We start from the raw sequence: 23,409 nt of genomic DNA, 5'->3' as shown, positions 1-23,409 counted from the left end.
ATGGGAAAGTTACTCAGGTGGGTCTAAGGTAATCATATGAGCCCTTTAAAAGTAAAGGGTTCTCCCTGGCTGGGAGGAGAAGAGGAAGTTAGAGAGATGTCCTTCCCCTGGGTTGGAAGAGAACAAACATTCATATTATGAATGGCCTATGAGAGACGTGAGAGAGACCTCTAAGAACTGAGAATGGCTCTCACTGACATGCAGCAAGGAGGCTGGTGTATCGATCCTACAACCCCAAAGAGCTGGATTCTTCCAAACCCTGAGTAAGTTTGGAAGCAAATTCTTACCCAGAGCCTGCAGATGAGAGCTCTTCTGGCCAACACCTTCTTGTCAGGCTTGTCAGACCCTAAGTAGAGAATTCTAGGCCAATTAGACTTCTGACCTATAGAACTAGAATTAGTAAATAAGTGTTGTTTTAAGACACTAAATTTGTGGTCATTTGCTATGCAGTGATAAAATGATAATAAAAGAACTATGCTTATTCATGTGCATATCATTTCTGACTGCGTTTGCACTATATTAGCAGAGTTTAGCTGCAACAGAGACCACATGGCCCACAAAACCTGAGATATTTACTAATATGACACTGAAAAAGTATATCAACCTGTGTTATAATAAAAAAATGTAATTTCACATGAGATGTATTTGGTCAGTTTTTTGTCTGACCCAAGGCTTTCAAGAAACAGGGCTTACATTTGGAACCACTCAGCAAACATTCCTTTCATTCAACTAAATTAGGCCAAAAAACTAGTAGACACCAGGCTGTCCTGCAGACCCCCTCTCCATTCCAGTTCTTACAAGGTTGGGGAAGGAGACAGAGTGTCCATGTATTTAGAGAGAAAAAAAAATTAGACGAAGGTGTTCTATATTGGAGGTTGTCATTTTCTACATTATGAGTTTCTGTAATGGTTGAATTTATGTAATAAATTTTTATTAAATTAGAAATAATTATAACATTATTTTTAAAGGCTACACTGTGCTTCACTTTGTTCTTTCTTGAGGCAGTGGCCTGGAGAAGATAATGTATGAAAACTCTTGCTTTGTGACTAGAATTCATTCCACTGCTTCTTGATTTTTCTTCTCTTCATGATGTCCCTTTGACCTTAACAGTGGAATAAGTCAGGATAATCCAATTTTTCATTCACTAATATTGGTGATCTAGGAGAGTAATTTTCAACGATTTTAGAATTTGTATCTTCTAACACACACACACACACACAAATGAAAAGATTTGTCATTGTATGTATTTAGCTTTGAATTGAGTTAAAACTCATGTGATTCTGAGGATGGGGAGAAGCTGAAGAGGATGTATTCGTGTCCTAGGGTTGCTGTTACAAATTACCACAAACTAGGAGGCTTAAAAACAGAAATTTATTCTTACAGTTTTGTAGGCCAGACACCTAAAATCAAGGCAGGACTGATTCTTCTATGGGAAGTCTCTCAGGGAAGGTTCTAAGGTTCTTCTAAGCAGTTTCTAAAGGAGAATCCATTCCATGCCTTTCTCCTAGATTCTGGTGGCTGCTGGCAACTCTGAATTCCCTTGGCTTTTAGCTGAGTAACTCCAGTTTCTGCCTCTGTCTTCACATGGCCTTCCCCTCTGTTTGTCTGTGTCTCAGATCTCTCTCTGCCTTTATCTTATGAGGACACCTGTCACTGGATTTAGGCCTACCCCAAATCCGGGATGATCTCATCTTGAGATCCTTAACTTAATTACATCTGCAAAGACCCATTTATTTGCCAAAAAGGTCACAGCTGTGGCTATGAGGGTTAGGACTTGGACATTTTTTTTTTTTGAAAGCCACAATTCAACCCACTCTAGAGGTATTTAACATGTTCTCAGAGCTTATAGGGAAGACTCTCAGTCTCATAAATAGCAATTGAAATCAACAAAGATGTCCTATATTGTAGTGAAAGTTATTTTTTCCCTCATAGAACTTTATGGATACTCAGAGTTTCCCTCTGTTATCCTGTGATTATAGGTTGGACAATTCCTCAGTGACGAGGCATATGAGAGATGGCAAGCCTTCACAGTATCTTATATGGGTACCCCTTTTTGTCTTTACCTTTTTACCCATCTGGACAAAACCAAAGAATCATGCAACATTAGAAGTGTCAAAAGTCAGAGTAGTTATCCTCAAGTGTTAGATCCAGGATAGAACCCTGTGGAGCCTTTCTGTAAGTGGAAAATTGTTGGTGTTCTCTAGCAGAAGAGGATGGTTCTCTTTGGGAATGAGTCCATGCCCCTTATTGTCCATTTGGCCTTGGGAAAATCTGATGCTGTGATCTGGTTTCTCTCTCTGTAAAGAAGGTATAACAATGCCTTGCTACCTTACCACGGTGTTGTGTGAATTTGCTGACACCCATAAAGCTCCCTGAAAATGAAGAGGCTTGCATAAGTCCCTGGTATTATTCGCACAGCAAATGTTTTCCCCTGAGAATAAAGTCATAAATGGTACCATTGTGCAGCCGGTGGAACGTGTTCAAAAGTTTCCGTTCACAACTAGTAGATCAAGTTGTGGGTGGCTGTATGGACTTTCTGTGCTCATGCCAAGCTTCATCCAAAACAGTCTGCACAATGGGCTATCCTGGAATGAAAAGCTGTACTGTAAGAGATGGCCAGATCATGGCATCGCATCACATGGGACAGTCCTATGTAGCCAGTGACTTCATATGCACCTTTTCTTTCTTGCACCTCTTCCAGCAGAAAGAATTAATAGCAGAGACAGTGGTAACATGGCTGTCTAACATGGCAGCAATTGAAATTCAATTCTCTTCTACCACATTGAAAAACTTTACAAGGCTAAGGATGTACGATTGTGAAGGATTATAATTATAACTTTTCTTTCTTTCTTTCTTTCTTTCTTTCTTTCTTTCTTTCTTTCTTCTCTCTTTCTCTTAATTTTGGGGCCAGTAAAGTCATGTTACAAACCAGATTAAGTGTTCAGGTTAAGAACCTATTCTCTTTAAATACAGTTCATTTTAGTGGGCATATGTGGGAACAGTCTGGACAGAATGCCACTGGCTGACATAGGAGATAGGAGAGGATCTTCTTTCTACCATTATGAGCCCCGGAAATACTCTGAGACATGATACAGGAAAATGCCTTCCCTCTTTTAACAAGGTTTGGGATTCTCTGTGCTCAGATGTCACACCTTAGAAAATGACAGATACTTTAATTAAATGAGAGGAAGATTAGCTACTGAAGATATTATAATTATTTTTTAAAGGAAGTCATGTTTAATTAGAGATATTTTGGGATTATACTAATAGACTTACTTGTATCAAGGTTACTCCCCTGAATGGAGAATATTCTTACATGAAAAAGCAAAGGAGGAATCACAGAATAATGGAATTTTTGAGCTGTGAGTAACCTACCTTGATATTAAACTATTTGATAACTTTTCAAATGCCCTGGACAAACTGACATTTTTTCTCTTTCTTTTCAAAGGCAACCATGGGCAAAAAATCTTGATGTTAATGGAATTAGGTCAATAAAAGTAAAATCTTTTTATTTTAATGCAGAGGCTATGGAGGAGTGCTGTGCATGGGTACATGGGATTCCCTTAAGCCCCTGACTCCCATACTCCAGACACATTCTGTTTTCAGATAATCTTTGATTCATTCATTCAGTGCCCGTTTGTTGAACACCCACCATGTATTCACCAGTGCTGGAAGTACAAAAAAATGATAGGCACGTTCACTGTCTTCATGGAGCCCCTAACCCAGTAAAGAACAAAGTGACAAGTATTGTGATGGAATAACTGAAATAACTGAAAGGAATTTCATCATTATGTCTTGCTTCAGGCCTTAATATTCAAGGTCTTGGCACCTTCTATTGACTTGACTTTTCTCCCTTGAATTCCTTTTGCCATACATATCATGAGAACCATGGCCCATATAGCGTCACATGGTTCTCTTCTAGTTTAAGGGAGCTTCAGTCACCTCCTGGAGGATGTGGAGCAGCACAGGTGCAGTGGTCAGGGGAAGGCTCTTGTTTCCAGGGAAACCACACAGCCAGCCTGGAGGACGTTGCATGAATATTTCTATGTGACTAGACCCATCTTAGACACTTGAACTGTTGCCAGAGTTTTTTCATCAGTGTACAGTCTGGAGACCCAGAGGCTGGGTAGTGCTGATCATTGTGACCAAGTTAAGAGGTTCTGAAGGAGCTATATGCCTGAACAAGGCCAAGCATGCTTATGAGCCTGAGAGACATAATAATTTCAGTACTGTGATATGCTGGCTTTTTGGTAGCTTCAAGGAAGCAGACACTAATATCTCTGATAAACTCCCTGGACCTCTGACCACAGACTGCTTTCCCCTTTCATGTCAGTCCAGTGACCAGGGGCCAGGCCATCTGGGGAAAAGAAGGGATGAGATGGAGAGATGATTCAAGGAGAAGGCAGTACATTCTCCACTCTGTTCCTAAGGCTTGGGGTATTCCTTCAGCAGTTTCACAGCAGACTCTATTAGTTACTTATTCTATATCCAGTCCTCCACTTCTTTCAAGGTTTCTTAAGGGAAGCAATATGCCTAGTTATTGCTTGGCTTTCCTACCCTGTCTCACTGCTGACAGAAGCTTATGACATAACCTGAGCCATTGAGATATAAGCTGAAGTCAGGTTGGGACTTTTGAAAAAAGTTTTGTTTTCTTGCTAAAAAGGGACCCATGTATGTGGCACCATTCTTCCTGTCCCCTCTTCATTCTTCCTTGGACATGGACATGATGTCAGGAGAGCAACAGCCATTTTGTAGCCAAGAGGCAGTAAAGATGAAGACAAAGCAAAGATTCTAGGCAAAGTGGAATAGGAAGATCCATGTATGAATGTATATATTTTTTAATTTTAATTCCAGTTGGTTAACAGAGAATTATATTAGTTTCAGACGTACAATATAGTGATTCAACAATTCCACATATCACCCTGTGTAATATGAGAAGTACATTCCTTAATATCCATTATCTATTTTACCCATTCCACAACCCACCTCCCCTCTGGTAACGATCAGTTTGTTCTCTATAGTTAAGAGTCTGTTTCTTGATTTCTCTCTCTCTCTCTTTTATTCCCTTTGCTCATTTGTTTTGTTTCTTAAATTCCACATGTGAGTGAAATCATATGGTATTTGTCTTTCTCTGACTGCCTTATTTCACTTAGCATTGTTCTAACTCCATCCACGTTGTTGCAAATGGCAAGATTTCATTTTTTTTTTTTTGTGGCTGAATAAGAATCCATTATGTATATATATATCACATCTTCTTTATCCATTCATCTATAGATGGACACTTGGGTTGCTTTTTTGTCTTAGCTATTGTAGATAATGTTGTCATAAACATCAGAGTGCATGAAATAGTGATTTTGTATTCCTTGGGTAAATACCCATTAGTGAAATTGCTGGATCATTGGGTAGTTCTGTTTTTAACTTTTTAAGGAATCTCTATACTATTTTCCACATTAGCTGCACCAGTTTGTATTCCCACCAACAGTGCATGAGGGTTTCTTTTTCTCCACATCCTCACCAATACCAGTTATTTCTTGTGTTCTTGACTTTGGCCATTCTGACAAGTATGAGGTGATATCTCATTGTAGTTTTGATTTGAATTCCCCTGACAATGAGTGATGTTGAGTATCTTTTTATTAGGTCTGTTGGCCATCTGCATTATTTGTTTTTTAGGTGTTGAGTTGTATTAGTTCTTTGTATATTTATCTCTTTTGGATACTAACCTTTTATTGGATATGTGCTTTGCAAATATCTTCTCCCATTCCATATATTGCCTTTTAGTTTTATTGATTGTTTACTTTGCTATGCAGAGGCTTTTTATTTTGATGTAGTCCCAATAGTTTATTTTTAATTTTGTTTTTCTTGCCTTAGGACCCTATCTAGAAAAAAGTTGCTATCACCCATGTCAGAGAAGTTACTGCCTGTGTTGCCCGTTTTCTCCTCTAGGATTTTTATGGTTTCATGTCTCACATTTAGGTCTTTTTTTTTAAATTTTTTTTAATGTTTATTTATTTTTGAGAGAGAGACAGAGTGTGAGCAGGGGAGGAGCAGAGAGAGAGGGACACACAGAATTGGAAGCAGGGTCCGGGCTCTGAGCTGTCAGCACATAGCCTGACACGGGGCTCGAACTCACAGACCACGAGATCATGACCTGAGCCGAAGTCGGACGCTCAACTGACTGAGCCACCCAGGCGCCCCTCACATTTAGGTCTTTAATCCATTTTGATTTTATTTTAGCCTGCGGTCTAAGAAAGTAGTCCAGTTTCATTCATTTGCATGTAGCTGTCCAGTTTTCACAATACCATTTGTTTAAGAGACTACCTTTTCCCCATTAGGTATTCTTTCCCACTTTGTCAAAGATTAATTGACCATATAGTTGTGGGTTCCTTTCTGGATTTTCTGTTCTATTCCAATGGTCTATGTGTCTGTTTTTGTGCCAGTACCATACTTTTTTGATTATGACAGCTTTGTATTTTTTTGTTTTTGTTTTTTGTTTTGTGTTTGTTTCTTAGAGAGAGAGGGCACACAAGCAAGTGGGCAAGTGGGGAAGATGGTGAGAGAGAGAATCTTAAGCCAACTCCATGCTTAGTTTGAAGCTTGACACAGGGCTCTATCCCAAAACCCTAGGATCACAATCTGAGCTGAAGCCAAGAGTCAGATGCTCAACTTAGTGAGCCATGCAGCCTCCCCTGATTATGACAGCTTTGTTATAGAACTTGAAGTGATGCTTCCAGCTTTGTTTTTCTTTTTCAAGGTTGCTTTGGCTAGTTGGGGTCTTATGGAACCATACAAATTTTAGGATTTTTTGTTCTAGCTCTGTGAAAAATGCTGTTGGTATTTCACAGGGATTGCATTAAATGCATGGATGGCTTTGGGTAGTATAGACATTTCAATATATGTTTCTCCAATCCATAAACGTGGAATGTCTTTCCATTTCCTTGTGTCATCTTCAGTTTCTTTCATCAGTGTTTTATAGTTTTCAGAGTATAGATCTTTTACCTCTTTGGTTAGGTTTATTCCTAGGTATCTTACTATTTTTTGGTGTAATTGTAAATGGGATAAATTACTTAATTTCTCTTTCTGGTACTTCATTATTGGTGTATAGAAATGCAGATTCCTGTATGTTGGTTTTGTATCCTGTGACTTTACTGAATCCCTGTTATCAATTCTAGCAATTTTTTGGTGGAGTCTCTCTGATTTTCTATATATAGTATCATATCACCTGCAAATAGTGAAAGCTTTACTTCTTTCTTGCCGATTTGGATGTCTTTTATTTCTTTTTGTTGTCTGATTGCTATGGCTAAGACTTAAAGGACTATGTTGAATAAAAGTGGAGAGAGTGGATATCCCTATCTTTTTCCTGACTTTTGGAGAAAAGCTTTCAGTTTTTCCCCATTGAGGATGATGTTAGCTGTGGGTTTTTCATATATGGACTTTATTATATTGGGTATGTTTCCCCTAAACCTATCCAGTTGAGGGTTTTTATCATGAATGGGTGTTATACTTTGTCAAATGCTTTTTCTGTATCTATTGAAATGATCATAGGGTTCTTATCCTTTGTTTTATTGATGTGATGTATCATGTTGATTGATTTGCAAATACTGAACCACACTTGCAACCCAGGAATAAATTCCACTTGATGATGATGAATTATTTTTTAAAATGTATTTTTGGATTTGGTTTGCTAGTGTTTTGTTGAGATTTTTGCATCTATGTTCATCAGAAATATTGGCCTGTAGTTCTCTTTTTTATAGTGTCTTTATCTGGTTTTGGTAACAGGGTAATTCTGGCCTCATAGAATGACTTTGGAAATTTTTCTTCCTTTTTAGTTTTATGGAATGGCTTGAAAAGAATAGGTACTAACTTTTAAATGTTTGGTAGAATTCACCTGTGAAGCCATCTGCTCCTGGACTTTTGTTTTTTGGGATTTCTTTGATTGCTGATTCAATTTCATTGCTGGTTATCAGTCTGTTCAAATTTTGTTTCTTCTTGTTTCAGTTTTGGGAGTTTATATGTTTCTAGGAATTTATCCATTTCTTCCAGGTTGTCCAATTTGTTCACAAATAGTTTTTCATAATATCCTCGTATAATTCTTTGTATTTCTTTGGTGTTAGTTGTTATTTCTCCTTTCTCATTTGTGGTTTTACTTGAGGATACATTCATTTAATTATTCAACTAATATTTACTGAGTGTCCACTATGTGCTAAGAACTGTTTTAGTTTGTTAGAGATATAGAAGTGAGCAAAATATACAATTTTTTTTCTCCTTGAGGTTTGCATTTTAGTGGTGACAGGAGAGAAAGATAATATATACTGTATAATAAGTGAAAGATATAGTATGTCACATAGTGAAAAGTACTATAGAGAAAAGAACAGCAGACATACATGTGGTGCGGCCCCAAATTCTAATGTAAGGACTTTGATATTCCTCTGAGCAAATCATTGGAGGGTTGTGCATAGAGATATGATGTGATCTGACTTAAATTTTAACAAGATCACACTGGCTGTTAGGTTGAGGATAGATTAAAAGAAGAAAGATAAAGCTAAGTCCCCTAATGGCATCTGTGAACAGCTAAGCCAACACTAGTAATCACTTGCTTCCAGAAATCTTATCTGTGGAAAATAACTCATTATTTTTTCACACTACTCCTAGTCACATATTCCGTCACTTACAGACATGCTCATTTTCAACTGATATAGCTAGTTACCATCATTTGTTGAATATCTACTGTGTGCCGAGTGTTGTGTTAGTCCTGGGGAGACAAATACGAACATACATGTAGTTGTTATTATCAAAAAGCCTTTCCAGGGACTTACAATCCAATTCTGGGGGAACCAACAGGCAAACCATTACACAGCAATATGGCAATTGCTTTAGCAAGGTTTGTGTGGAGAATGGGGTGAGCATAAGTTAGATGGGAGAGCACCTAGCCAAGTGAAGGAGGCAGGGAAGTCTTTATGAAAGCTCAGCAGGTGATTCTCAGGTGAACAATCCAGTGGAGGGCATTCCAGCCAGAGGAACTAACTGCATGTGCAATATAAAACATGGAGTGTTCAGGACCTACAAATAGATGAGTATTCTTAGGAGAGCAGAGTTTGGGAGGTGGGTAGAAGATGGTAAGAAGTAATGGGAGGTTAGGCTGGAGGTGGATGGGAATGGTGATGGAGGATTTTGTATGAGTCAAAGAATAATATGATTTAACCTTTAGCCTACAGGGAGGCAGTGGAGCCATCACTCTGGCAGTAGGATTAACAAGTACTTGTAAGGGAGTGAGACTGGAGAAAAGACAGGAATCCAGGAAACAGGCAGTACAACCAGAGCCAAGGCAGACCTGGGATGGGGAGGAAGGGATGCAGAGCTGGTAGTTTGTATGGGGTGAGAGACAAGGAGACGATCCAGGATGACCGACACACTGCATATACCTCTGCATGAATAGCCAGATAGTATTTTTGGCATAGAGATCACACCAGAAGACAGTGAACAGTCTTTTTTTTTAATGGACTATATTAAAGTATGACTGGTTTTGACATAAGCTCCTGGAGATTGTGTCTGCTTAGTTAATACCAGGAAATTCCACTCAGCTAGCTTTGTGGAAGCTAGAGGGTAGCCCTAATACCTTGTCTAGGCTGTTTGCCTTCTTCCATGTGGCTGTGTGTTCAGTCCACCATTTGAATGTATTTTATATTCTCATCATCACTGCATGATGGGTAATAATACTAACAATGGCCATAGTTTGGAATTAACATATGAAAGACATGTTACATATACTCTTTTAAATTTTGTAATAGCAATGCAAAGAAAATATAATTAACTTGAGGCCTAGAGAGGTCAAATGACTGCCCTAAAGCCACATACCTGTGAGACAGAATGTGATTTGTACTCTGGACCACCTGACAAAGACTGCTGTTTCTGCTGTGTTGCAAGGTTACCTACCTTATTATAACCCATTGTCCACTTATGATTCAGGACTCTACATTTTGTCCACAATCGCAGAGAAGAAAAAAGAGTATGACATTTACAAAATACTTTCATATACATTAAAGACAAATTCTTCCAAACATGTTTTGCCTCATTTCCATGAAGGGATTTGAGTCTCTCAGGGTTCCAAAGTTTCCAAAGGACTAAAAAGTATATAGTGACAAAACAAATTTAAGGACCAAATTACTAACTGATAAACCGTAATTTATAATACAAGACAATCCAGTTAATAAAAATCACACAGTTCCTTCACAGAGAATGGATTCAGGAAGGAATGCTTCAATTCCTTAACCACAGGGAAGAATAGAGCATTCTAGAACCTAAATGTGAGCAAGGCATAGGAACGATTATTCCAAAATCTACCCATGAGCACTTAATTCAGTGGTGGTACACCATCACTTGGTAATTAATTTTCTAAGCATCTACTGTATTTGGAGTGCTGCTTTTGGTGCTGTGAAGATGAGAAGGATGGAGACACAAGAAGAAACAAAGTCATGGGTCTCATTTCTCTAGGTCTTTCAAGAAAAGTAAAAGATATACTTTTTTTTTCTGAAAGATTAAAGCAACAAAAGGTATCCCAATGACATTACTCAGGACCACAGAGTTCAATAGCTGTACCTAAGGGATCACCTGATCTAAACTTTGAAGTTCACAGATAATGAGATTAATCCCAAAAAAGTTTGTCACTTGCCTGAGGTCACAAATATACCTGGTGTGAAAACTTGCTCTCCCATGAATCTCTTTTTTGCTGTAACTTTATTCAAAAATTGATTTTCAAGTATATAGCACATTCACCTGAAAGGGGAAAATATTTCCCTTCTATTTAATTCTGGAAAACCATAAAAACAAAGCAAAGAAATGCCAGTCTCTCATTTGGAAGGGGCCTGATCATAGTGGGTTATTACTGTGTGCCAGTAATAACTGCACTCCAGCTTTTAAAATATAATAGCAAAATATAGGAAACAACCTCAATTTCTATCATTAGAGAACTGAATACATTAGAATCTATCCACACAATGGAATATGATACAACCACTAACAAATGAAGCAGATTTATGTGTAATTGATATAGACGTAATTTAAGTGAGAAAATCAAGATGTAGATCAATGTTATATATTCCTTTAACCAGTTTCTTTGCATAGTCTCAAGTCATGAATTAAGATAAATTTTTTTTCCAGTAATGGCTATAGTAGGTATTGTCATTTGCATTGCTCCAAAACTATTAAACATTTTTTCACATTTTTAAAAGTTTATTCATTTTGAGAGAGAGAGAGAGTGAGCAGGGGGAGGGGCAGAGAGAGAGGGAGAGAATCCCAAGCAGGCCCTATGCTATCAGCTCAGAACCTGACTTGGAGCTCAATCCCATAAACCACAAGACCATGACTTGAGTTTAAATCAACATTTGGGTGCTTGACTGACTGAGCAACCCAGATGTGCCTTTTTTCACATTTTAATACTTTCCCATAACTTAAATCCGTTTTACATGTAGAATAATAAACGATACTACATTGCCATTTCCCATATTCCAAGTGTGAGGACATAATTTAGTTTCCATAAAAAAGATACATTTACAAAAGACTTTGATTTAGAACTTTTGTTTAAAAAGGCAGGACATGGGGAGTCTGGGTGGTTCAGTTGGTTAAGCATCTGACTCCTGATTTTGGCTCAGGTCATGATCTCATGATCAGGAGATTGAGCCCCATGTTGGGCTTTACACTGGGTGTGGAGTCTGCTTAAGATTCTCTCTCTCCCTTTGCCCCTCCCTCTCTCTTTCTCTCAAGAGAAAGAAAGAAAGAAAGAAAGAAAGAAAGAAAGAAAGAAAGAGAAGGAAGGAAGGAAGGAAGGAAGGAAGAAGAAAGAAAGAAAGAAAGAAAGAAAGAAAGAAAGAAAGAAAGAAAGAAAGAAAAAAATAAAAAGGCAGGACATGGAGCATCCATTTGGCCCCTCTTAGCAGAAGCAGTGTCTTAGAGGTGTCATGACTTTCTGATTTTTGTTTTTGTTTTTGCTTTTGTTTTAATTGTGGCAGAGTCAAAAACTCTTTTGAGGTCAGTTTCTTAGAGCTCAGCCTGGAATCTCTTTCATCAATCCTATTAGTGGTTCTAAGTGCTTCCTATATCCCTAAATAAATTCCTTTCTGACAAAGCTAGCTAGAGTGGATTCTGTTGACTGCAACTAAGCAGTGTTATCAGTATAAATGCTTTCACCTGTACTGTCATAGTATCCTTTACCATTATTTAATGACACCTTGGGCAGGTCTCATAGTTAAAATTAAACTTCCTGTCTAACCTTCCATTCATTTTCTTTTTACCTCTTATATCCAACTGTCTACCACATAAGGCCCACAGGCAGAGAGTGAGACATGAGCCTTCCTTTCTTACAAATGCTCTCAGACTCTACCCATGGTTGCTTAAGTGTCTACTTCCCTCATTTTTTAAAAAATTTATTTAAAGAAATTTTTTAATGTTTATTTTTGACAGAGAGAGAGACAGAGCATGAGTGGGGGAGGGTTGGAGAGAGAGAGGGAGAGACACAGAATCCGAAGCAGGCTCCACGCTCCGAGCTCCGAGCTGTCAGCACAGAGCCTGATGCGGGGCTCAAACTCACAGACTGCGAGATCATGACCTGAACTGAAGTCAGACACTCAACCGACTGAGCCACCCAGGTGCCCCGTACTTCCCTCATTTGTGAGAGAGAAGGGTTGGTAGAAATCCTGCATGAGTGAGGATGAAGGGAAGAGTATGGAGTTGTTGGGTGGTGTCCAGAAACAGCCTCCCAACATGAATACTGCATTCTTGGTAACTCTGATCTCTCATTCTCTTTCCTCCTCCATTGTTATAGAGTGGGAAGAGTGGAGTTAGGATGATGGTTGGGATAGAAGATTCAGTTTCAGCCTCTTGAAAAATCCCGAGAGGTCTCTAGAAATTCTCCTGACAACATACCCTTCGTTCTCAAGTCTGGGTCTTTTTGACCAGATATATCCTATCAGGGAAAATTTAACTCATTTTCCTAATAATTTCTGGATCTAATTTTTTATGGGACAAATAGCCAGTTTTTTGTTTTTTTTTTTTTAATCATAGAAACTGACCACTTAAGTCATTCATTCTCTCAGTTAAGATAGGGGCATATGGTCCAGCCAGTCCGATCCATAAGCTTTGCTGTGAAGATGGAGTTGATGATCCTAAAAAGTAGAAATAAAGAACAAGAAACATTCTCATTATTGGTGGAAGCAGCTGGGGTGATGAGAGCCAATTTCCAGAGCCAGTAGAGACTTTCAGGCAGCCTGGCATGGTCAGTGGCCTATAGTTGATGTAGTGGCATTCTCACAGGATTAGTGGGAGGTGTGACATTGGCTGAGGGCCTAGTTACTGGTTTCTCCTTTGTTTTTGCATGTTGTGACTCTGTGTCTTCAGTCTTCCATTCAGTTTTTATTTTCCCAGTAACCTTTCTAATATAATGCTATACATTTAATGCTATACATTTCCCCCTAAGCCCTGCCTTAGCTACATTTATAAATTTTGATATATTGCTTTTTCATTTTCTTCAAATTCCAGATACTTTCCATTTGTCCTTATGACTTCCTCTTTCACTCATGGGTTATTTAGTACATATTGTTCAATTGTCAAATATTTGGGGATCTTAAAGATATTTTTCTGTTATTGATTTCTTCTTTAATACTATTATGGACAGAGAGCATCTTGGATGATTTAAATCTTTTAACATTTTTGAGATACTGCTCTTGTTGGGCCAAGTGTCCTATAAATGTCAATCAGGTCAAGTTGGTTGATAGTGTTGTTTAGGTCATCTACATCCTTACCAATTCTCTCTCTATTTACTCTATTGGTTACTGAGAGAAAAATGCTTAAGACTTTAACTATAATTGTGGATGTGCCTTTTTCTCCTTTCAGTTTTGTTAATTTTTGTTTCCTGTAGTTTGAAGTTGTCTTGTTAAATGCATATACATTTAGGATTGTTACATCTTTTTTATGAACCAACCTCTTTATCAAAATGGAATGTCCATTCATCACTGGTAATAATTCTTTGTTCTTAAGTCTACTTTGATATTAATATAGGTACTTTGGCTCTCTTTTTATTAGTGTTTCTCTCCCTTCACTTTTAATTTATCTATTTAAATTTAAAGTGGGTTTCATATAGGTAACATATAGTTGAACCTTCCTTTGTTCTTTTAACCCAAACAGACGATCTGTTGTTTAATTGGTGTGTTTAAATCGTTCACATACAATGTGATTATTGATATGATTGAATTAAAATCCACATTTTTTAATGCCTGCTTTTCGATTTATGATTACTCTTTATCATGACTTCGAATTTTTTAAACTATAGGCCTTTATTACCTACTTAGATAGATAGATAGATAGATAGAGATAGGTAGATGGATAATAGAATATTTGTGCCCCCCCCCCCACTCATATTTTGAAGCTCAACTCCACAAAGTTATGGTATTTGGAGGTGAAGCCTTTGAGAGGTAATTAGGTTAGATGAGTCATGGGAGTGGGGCCTCCCTGGTGGAATTAGTATCCTTGTAAGAAGAGGAAGAGAGTCCGGAACTCAATCTCTTTCCATTTTGTAAGGACACGGTCAGAAGATGAAAATCTGCAAGCCAGGAAGAGGGCTCTCAATAGGAATTGAATCTATCAGCACCTTAATTTTAGACTTTCCAGCCTCCAGAACTGTGAGAAATAAATATCTGTTTTTAAACCATTCAGTATAGTATTTTGTTATGGCAGTCCAAGCTAAATAGATTAGATGGATTTTATTGCTGCTTTAAAGAAGTAACTGTTACCCTTATGCCCCCAATTTTCACTTCTCAGAACCTATGCTAGACAAAACATTAGCACAGTTACCCAGAAATTCATCATAACACTGTTCAAGGGCATTCATCATAGCATTCTTTGTAATAGTGAAAATTTTTTAAATAATCCACATTTCCATCTTTTAGAAATAATCAAATAAACTACTATATATCAATTCTGCAGAAGATTATGCTTCCATTAAAAAGAATGAAATCAATAAATGGGTACTGATAAGAAAAATACATTCAACTTAAGTAATAAAAACTAATTGGAGTACACTATACAGAGTATGGCACAATTTAAACAAACAGAAACTCTTACCAAACAAAATGTATCCTTTCTTATATTTGAACATACATGTGAATGTATATGGTTGGAAAAATTCTAAAAGGATACAGAGTGGATGGGTGATAAGGATACACAATTGGGGAACAATGTGAGATTGGGTGAGTAGGCACAGAGAAGTTTTTCTTTATCTGTATTTTAATTTTATCAGTGAGAATCTATTATGTAATTAAAAATTAATTCATTGTGATGAATGGTAACTAGGATCATAGGAAAGAAAGATACACATAAATCAGGGAATTTTTTTTCCCTTTAAGACTGATGTTTTATTCATTTCAATAAAATGGGGTAAGAGATTTGGGAGTGGGGAAGCAAAAGTTGTCTGCTGCCTTTTGTGATACAACAGCAACAACAAAAAGCACAGTGAGTGTCCAGGGAGTGCATGTGCCTGGGGTGTGTCCCAGTACGTTTAGTTATGCTCATTCATGCTGAGACATTACTTTTGCCCATAAAAGGAGGAATTACAACATCAAACCTGGATTATTCTCATTTCCAAACAGTCCCAAAATGTCAACACATGGCTGTCAATCTTTTGTTCTGTTCCTCTCTCACAAACACTCCCTGGAACCCATGCCAATAGTTGAAAACAGATGCAGGCAGGAACTGTTTTGACAACACTGGAAATGCCTGTGATTAGGAGGCAGGAGAGAGTAAAAGTAATTATTAATATGCTCCTAAAAGAACAGGGAGTGCACCTTTAGAAGAGATTGTTGCATGGGTCCCTACTTGTATATATTCTCATACCTAAACAAGGGCACATGTTCTTACCCAGGTTTCTCCTAAGGAACCTCTAGCTAAGTATTCCCTGCAGCACTTTCATCATGGTAAGGCAGATGTATGGAAAGTTCTTGGAGGATGGCAGAAAGGTTGGAGGATGGCAAAAGAAGGGAAAAAGTTTCCCTTCCACCATAAAGTAACTTTCACCCAGTAAAGTGGATTTGGGTATCTTTTTAAAGCCAACCGACAAGGGCTCTCTGAATTTAGCAGCAAGCCATGGGATGCAGCACTTGACAATACAATTACTAGTTCTTAATTTATAAGACAGAAAACCTTTGTTTAGTTTAGCTCATTGCACATAAAGTAAGGTTGCCCTTAAGTAACTTTAATTATGGACTCTTCTCTTTACCAAGTGGTTGTGTTTTTCCTGTAAATATCCTCAGTTGTGTGTAGTTTGAACTCTAAATGGCTCCACCTCTGTGAAAAATGAACCAGGAAAAAAACAACCCCACTGACCAGCACAGGGAAGCTGTCTGTGTCTCTAAAAGTTTCCCTGATAATTTGTATTCACAAGCTTCCACTTCATGAGTTTGCTGTTAACTGTATTTATATCTGTATGGTCTTAGAAACTCTTGATGAGAAATTATGTTAAAGATTGGTCTTGGGTCTGTGGTACACCAGGGTTACCTTATAGAAGTACAGACATACTTTGGAGATATTGTGGGTTTTGTTCCAAACCACCACAATAAAGCGAATATCATAATAAAGTAAGTCAAATGAATTTTTTTGTTTCCCAGTGCATATGTATGTTATATTTACACTAGACTATTTTTAATTAAGTGTGCAATAGCATTATGTCTTTAAAAAACAACGTACATATCTGGGGGTGCCTGGGTTGCTCAGTCAGTTAAGTGTCTGACAGTGTAGAGCCTGCTCAGGGCTCTCTCTCTCTCTCTCTCTCTCTCTCTGTCTATATCTCTGCCCGTCTCTTGCTTGCATGCTCTCTTTCTCTCTAAATAAACTAAAAGAATGTACATATATTTTTAAAAAAATTTTATGTTTATTTTTGAGGGAGAGAGACAGAGGGTGACCAAGGGAGGGAAGAGAGAAAAGGAGATACAGAATCCAGAGTAGGTGCTAGGCTCTGAGCTATAAGAACAGAGCCTGATGTGGGGCTTGAACCCACAATCCACAAGATCATGTCCTGAGCCAGTTGGATGCTTAACTGACTGAGCCACCCAGGAGCTCTAAAAAATGTACATATCTTAATTTAAAAATGCTTTATTGCCAGGATGCCTGGGTGACTCAGTCAGTTAAGCATCTGACTCTTGATTTCAGCTCATATTCTATGATCTCATGGTTCATGGGACCAAACCCCACGTTGAGCTCTGCACTGACAGTGTGGAGCCTACTTAGGATTCTCTCTCTCTGTCTCTCTGCCCCTCCCCTGCCAAGATAAAAAATAAACATTAAAAAATAGTTTAAAAATTGCTTTATTGCTAAAAAATGCTAATCATCACCTGAGCTTTTAGAGAGTCATATTCTTTTTGCTGGTGGAAGGTCTTTGCTGATGGGAGGACTGATCAGGGAGATGGCTGCTGAAGTTGGGGGTGGCTGTGGCAATTTCTTAAAATAAGACAACAGTGAACTTTGCTGCATCAATGGATTCTTGTTTTCACAAATGATTTCTCTGTAGCATGTGATGCTGTTTGTTAGCATTTTACCCACAGTAGAACTTATTGCAAAATTGGAGTCAGTCCTCTAAAATGCTTCCACTGCTCCATCAACTGAGTTGATGTAATATTCTAAATCCTTTGTTGTCATTTCAACAATCTTCAAGGCATCTTCACCACGAGTAGATTCCAGCTCAGGAAACCACTTTCTTGCATTTATCCATAAGAAACAACTTTTCCATTCAAGTTTTATCATGAGATTACAGCAATTGGGTCACATCTTGAGGTTCTGCTTCCAATTCTAGTTCTCTTGGTATTTCTTAGCATGTCTGCAATTACTTCTTCCACTGAAGTTCTGAACCCCTCAGAGTCATCCATGATGGCTGGAATCAACCTCTTCCCACAAATCGAAAATGTTCCTTAATGGCATCTGGAATGGTGAATCCTTTCCAGAGGTGTTTAATTTACACTGCCCAGATCCATCAGAAGAATCACTATTTATGGCAGCTATAGCCTATGAAATGTATTTCTTTAATAAGAAGACTTGAAAGTAGAAATTATCCCTTGATCTGAGAGTTACAGAATAATTGTTATGTGAGCAGGCATGGAAACAATATTCGTCTGATTGTGCATCTCCATCAGGGCTCTCAGGTAACCAGGTGCGTTGAGCAATAATATTTTGAAAGGAATCTTTTGCCTAAATGTCCATCAACTGATGAACGGATAAAGAAATTCTGGTTTATATACACAATGGAGTACTACATGGCAATGAGAAAGAATGAAATATGGCCCTTTGTAGCAACATGGATGGAACTGGAGAGTGTTATGCTAAGTGAAATAAGCCATACAGAGAAAGACAGATACCATATGTTTTCACTCTTATGTGGATCCTGAGAAACTTAGCAGAAACCCATGGGGGAGGGGAAGGAAAAAAAAAAGGTTAGAGTGGGAGAGAGCCAAAGCATAAGAGACTCTTAAAAACTGAGAACAAACTGAGGGTTGATGGGGGGGGGGGGAGGAGAGGGTGGGTGATGAGTATTGAGGAGGGCACCTTTTGGGATGAGCACTGGGTGTTGTATGGAAACCAATTTGACAATAAACTTCATATATTAAAAAGAAAAGGGGGGGGATCTTTTTTTTTCTGAGCAGCAGTTCTCCACAGTGGGCTTAAAATATTCAGTCGACCATGTTGTAAAGAGATATGTTATCATCCAGGCTTTGTTGTTCCACTTATAGAGCACAGACAGAGTAGTCTTAGCATAATTCTTAAGGGCATTAAGATTTTCAGAATGATAGATGAGCATTGGTTTTAACTTAAAGTCACCAGCTGCATTATCCCTTAAGAAAAAAGAGTCAGCCTGTGCTTTCAAGCCTTGAAGCCAGGCATTGTCCTCTCTTCTGTAGGCATGAAAGCTCTAGATGGTATCTTCTTCTAATAGAAGGCTGTTTCATCTACATTGGAAATATGTTGTTCAGTGTAGCCACTTTCATGATTTATCTTAGTTAGATCTTCCAGAGAACTTGCTGCAGCTTCTACATGAACGCTTGCTGCTTCACCTTGCATGTTTATGTTGTGGAGATGGCTTCTTTATTTAAACCTCATGAACCAACCTCTACTAGGTTCAACTTTTTCTTCTGTAGCTTACTCATCTCTCTTAACCTTCATAGAATTGTGAAGAGTTGGGGCCTTGCTCTGGGTTAGGCTTTGGTTTAAGGGAACGTTGTGGCTGGTTTGATTTTCTATCCAGACCACTACAACTTTATTCATGTCAGCAATAGGGCTGTGTTGCTTTCTTCTCATTCATAGATCTACTGGAATAGTGCATTTAATTTTCTTCGTGAACTCTTAGCATTCACACTTTGGTTAACTGGAGCAAGAGGCCTAGCTTTCAGCCTCTCTTGGCTTTCATCATGCCTTCCTCACTAAGCATAATCATTTCTAGCTTTTGACTTAAAGTGAGAGACATATAACTCTTCATCTGACTTGAAGACTTAGAGGCCATTGTAGGGTTGTTAATTGGCCTAATTTCAGTATTGTTGTGTTACAGGAAACAGGGAGTTTCTGAGAAGAGGGAGAGAGAGATGCGGGAATGGCTGGTAAGTGGAGCAGTCAGAACATACTTAACATTTATTTATTAAGTTTGCCGACTTATATGGTCATAGTTTGTGGCACTGCACAAACAATTAGAATAGTAACATCAAAGGTCAGTGATCAAAGACACCATAGAAAATGTAATACTAATGAAAAAGTTTGAAAGATGAGAATTACCCAAATGTGATACAGATACACAAAGTAAGCAAATGCTCTTGAAAAAATGGTGCCAATAGACTTTTTCAATGCAAGATAGCCATAAGCCTTCCATTTATAAAAAAGAAACAAAAAAAACCCCAACAACACACAATTACCTGTAAAAGGTACTAAAATGAAGCCCAATAAAACAAAGTATGCCTGCAAAGTCCTGCTGAAGATGAGCTCACACTCTAAAATTACAAATTGTCAGGCAACAGTCCTCCAAGAGATAGAATTAGGCACAAAACATGCAACAGGATTAGAACCTAGGAACTAAAATAACTTAGTAATTTAATTAACAACTTATTAACATGAATCATTTTGTGATTAAGGATATACAAAGAAAAAAACCCCAGCTATAAGAAAAGAAATAACACTTAAAATAAGAAAGAGTGAGCATGATGGAGAAGATAAAACTAGATCCCTGCCTCACTCTGTATACAAGATAAATTCCAGATATATTAGGATTTAAGTGTGAAAAGCAAACTTTAAAACTTTTGGAAGAAAACATAGAATATTATGACATTGGAATAGGAGAAGTTTTCTTGTACAGGACACATAAATCAGAAACCATAGAGGAAAGTTGGATAAATTTGAGCTTTATTAAAATGAAAAACTTCTGGGGCGCCTGGGTGGCGCAGTCGGTTAAGCGTCCGACTTCAGCCAGGTCACGATCTCGCTGTCCGTGAGTTCGAGCCCCGCATCAGGCTCTGGGCTGATGGCTCAGAGCCTGGAGCCTGTTTCCGATTCTGTGTCTCCCTCTCTCTCTGCCCCTCCCTCGTTCATGCTCTGTCTCTCTCTGTCTCAAAAATAAATAAAAAACGTTGAAAAAAAATTTTTTTAATGAAAAACTTCTTTGGGAAAAAGGATATCATAAAGAAGAAACAAATAGTCTGAGGAAGATATTTGCACCCTATATAAAAAGGAATCCCATAACTTAATAAAAAAATGATAGTCAATCCAGTTGAAAAAGATATTAACGGTTCACATAAGAGGCAATATAAATGGTTGATAAATGTATGAAAAGATTCTCCAGTTCACAAGTGATGAGGAAGTTGCAAATAACAACAAAAGTTGGCAAGGATGTGAGGAAACAGGAACACTTATGCATGTAGGGGCATATGTTGGAACCACCATTGTGGAGAGAAATTTGGCTGGATCTAATAAAAATGAAGATGTACATACCATCTCTCTCACCTGTCTACAGAAGGCAGGTAGTTGGTGAATACCAAGTGACCAACTGACTTAATCTGAGAAATAAATTTAAAAAAAAAAGATATTTTCATTGATACAAGTGGAGACGATTGCATTTTGAATAACTTTTAAGTACCTGCTATGCCTGCCAACAAGCAAAGAAAGGCGACTAGTTAAAATTATGTATTTCAAAATAAATGGGCACAAGAAGAACTTCTTGGGAAGTGAAGGCACTGCTAATATAGCCATATGAATTTAACAACTGAAGGCGAAAAAATTTAGAAGCACAAGGAGAGGAGCCAAATAGCTTATGAGCTTGCTATGGAAAGGCAAAATTAGCCAGCTCCAAAACTGTCTTACTCAGCAATACAATTTATTCAAAAGTGCAATATTGAAGTCAGATTCTGCAGTGCAAACTAATCATATGGTTCTTGGGCTTTTAGCTATAAGATGAAACTTTAAAATACTTAAATACACTTGCACAGATTGAATTTCCTGATTAAAAAAACTTCTGTTTCTGTTGTAGTTTTTAAAATAATTGACTCCTAAGCATCTTATTTTTCTTGAATTGGCCCTTGTGCAAAAAGTTTGTTCATTGCTGCCCTAAGTGTAGCTGTGTGTAATAGAAACAAAAGTTTAAAAGGAGGGGATTCACCTAACTGAGCAATGTCGGAGACAGTGGGAGATATTTTTAAAAGCACTGGCCTTTTTCCCATTGGAAAGCATCCACCCAGTACTATCGTGCAGGCTGCCACTGATTTGTCTCTTTATAAGACCAATCATTATAGGCACATACAAAATAAAAACTTGAAAAAAAGCTCAACATCACTCACCATCAGGGAAATACAAATCAAAACCACCATGAGATACCACCTCACACCTGTCAGAATGACTCACATGAACAACTCAGGAAACACCAGATGTTGACGAGGATGCGGAGAAAGAGGATCTCTTTTGCAATGTTGGTGGGAATGCAAGCTGGTGCAGCCACTCTGGAAAACAGTATGGAGGCTCCTCAAAAAGTTAAAAATAGAACTATCCCACAACCCAGCAATTGCACTACTAGGTATTTATCCAAAGGATATAGGTGTGCTGTTTTGAAGGGACACATGCACCCCAATGTTTTAGTAGCACTATCAATAATAGCCAAAGTATGGAAATACCCCAAATGTCAATCTATGGATGAATAGATAAAGAAGATGTGGTACATATATACAATGGAGTATTACTCAGCAATCAAAAAGAATGAAATCTTGCCATTTGCAACTACATGGATGGAATGGAGGGTACTATGCTAAGGGAAATTAGTCAAAGACAATTATCATATGACTTCACTCATATGAGGACTTTAAGACACAAAACAGATGAACACAAGGGAAGGGAAGCAAAAAGAATATAAAAACAGGGAGGGGGATGAAACGTAAGAGACTCTTAAGTACAGAGAAGAAACAGAGGGTTACTGGAGGGGTTGTGGGAGAGGGGATGGATTAAATGGGTAAGGGCATCAAAGAATCTACCCCTGAAATCATTGTTGCACAATATGCTAACTTAGATCCAAATTTAAAAAAAAAAAATAATTAATTAACTAATTAAAAAAAAAATTTGCTCCTGTGATTTTGAGAAATGACCAAAGGGAAACTATTTGTTCTGCCACTCCCAAACCTGTGCATTTATATACCTTTGAATGAATGTATGTTTGGTCGTGTGACTAACTAGAGATCCTTCAGTAGGTTTCACACTCAAGGAACAAACACACAGTCCCAAGGGTAAGAGCAAATACCTTCTCTACCCCAGACATTGATGACTTATTTGATCTCTACCCCAGACATTAAGGCCTTATTTGATCAGGTAAGCAGGTTTAAAGGGTTAAATAAGGAAATAATGAGTGAGGTGGGAGAGGTTGCCAAGATTTATGACTTAATTCATCTACCTGCCCTGCTCCTTTGCAATGGAGTAGGGGGAGCAGTGTCATTTTTCACTCAGCCTGGTGATTGTTGAAAATGATTGCCCTATTCTAGTCTAAACTAAGTGGGTTGAAGTCTTAAAGTGACAGCAAGATGACAACTGCCCTTTCAGACTTGGGTTTTCAGTGTTTCCTTGGTTTTCAGAGAGGACAAGGGGGATAATTAGGAAAAGGAAGTCTTATTGTAATAATGTCAGGCTTAGGGAGAGGGAGGTAGATGTTTGTGGACCTTCAAAAAGAAAGTACTTATTAAGTCAAGCTCTTCAGGCTGATAGAAAACAGAGGCACATTTTCAGGATACTGAAGGAGCCCCAGTGCTCCAGAAGGCACCATTGATGATCGCTTCATCAGGGGTGGCTACTTTGGACCCTGGATTTGCACAGGTGGGCCTTAGCATAAAAGGGCACCTGGTGGGCATTCTAAGGGAGGAGAGTACTGTG

General features: G+C 38.1%; 1 protein-coding gene across 1 annotated transcript in view; it reads left to right on the top strand.

Annotated features, from left to right (window-relative positions):
* The window catches only part of ANKRD55 (ankyrin repeat domain 55), a 266,719-nt gene that overhangs the window by 2,796 nt on the left and 240,514 nt on the right, over window positions 1-23,409 (top strand). Inside the window, exon 2 of the mRNA XM_047841107.1 lies at window positions 19,571-19,619. The gene's annotated coding sequence lies outside the window, so the exon portion shown is untranslated. The remainder of the gene's footprint in view (window positions 1-19,570; window positions 19,620-23,409) is intronic.

This window comes from Prionailurus viverrinus, chromosome A1 (assembly GCF_022837055.1).
Source record: "Prionailurus viverrinus isolate Anna chromosome A1, UM_Priviv_1.0, whole genome shotgun sequence".
In the NCBI taxonomy this organism is placed as follows: Eukaryota; Metazoa; Chordata; class Mammalia; order Carnivora; family Felidae; genus Prionailurus; species Prionailurus viverrinus.
Note: the sequence above shows the minus strand (reverse complement) of the source record. Positions and strands in the feature narration are given on the sequence as shown.